Here is a 1,202-nt window from a genome sequence, read left to right on the forward strand (position 1 = left end):
CCAACAACCTTACACCAACAACCTATTGCCAACAACCTTACACCAACAACCTAACGCCAACAACCTAACACCAACAACCTAACATCAACAACCTAACACCTACAACCTAACATCAACAACCTAACATCAACAACCTTACACCAACAACCTAACGCCAACAGCCTTACACCAACAACCTAACATCAACAACCTTACATCAACAACCTAACACCAACAACCTAACATCAACAACCTAACATCAACAACCTAACACCAACAACCTTACACCAACAACCTAACACCAACAACCTAACATCAACAACCTAACATCAACAACCTAACATCAACAACCTAACATCAACAACCTAACATCAACAACCTAACATCAACAACATAACATCAACAACCTAACATCAACAACATAACATCAACAACCTAACATCAACAACCTAACTTCTACAACCTAACATCAACAACCTAACTTCTACAACATAACATCAACAACCTAACATCAACAACCTAACTTCTACAACCTAACATCAACAACCTAACATCAACAACCTAACATCAACAACCTAACTTCTACAACACAGCTTGGATGAGTTGCCTTGGTTTCCTCTTTTCGTCCGGTCTTGTGGACGTTGTTATGAACCATTTGATTCTCCAGTGAAGAGTTAAGTCAAACAGGAAACAAAATGGCGGCAGATGAAGCTTCTATATTAAAAGAGAAACTAGAAAGAACATTCATACACACATAAAAAGTATAATCTAAATGTAATCTAAATGTAATCTAAATGTAATCTAAATGTAGTCCAAATGAATGTAATGTAATCTAAATGTAATCTTAATGTAATCTAAATGTAGTCTAAATGAATGTAATGTAATCTAAATGTAATCTAAATGTAATCTAAATGTTATCTAAATGAATGTAATGTAATCTAAATGTAATCTAAATGTTATCTAAATGAATGTAATGTAATCTAAATGTAATCTAAATGTAATCTAAATGTTATCTAAATGAATGTATTGTAATCTAAATGTAATCTAAATGTAGTCTTAATGAATGTAATGTAATCTAAATGTAATCTAAATGTAATCTAAATGTAGTCTAAATGAATGTAATGTAATCTAAATGTAGTCTAAATGAATGTATTGTAATCTAAATGTAATCTAAAATTTATCTAAATGTTATCTAAATGAATGTAATCTAAATGATTTTCATG

The sequence above is a fragment of the Zeus faber genome (genome assembly GCF_960531495.2).
Source record: "Zeus faber genome assembly, chromosome: 17".
NCBI classification, from domain to species: domain Eukaryota; kingdom Metazoa; phylum Chordata; class Actinopteri; order Zeiformes; family Zeidae; genus Zeus; species Zeus faber.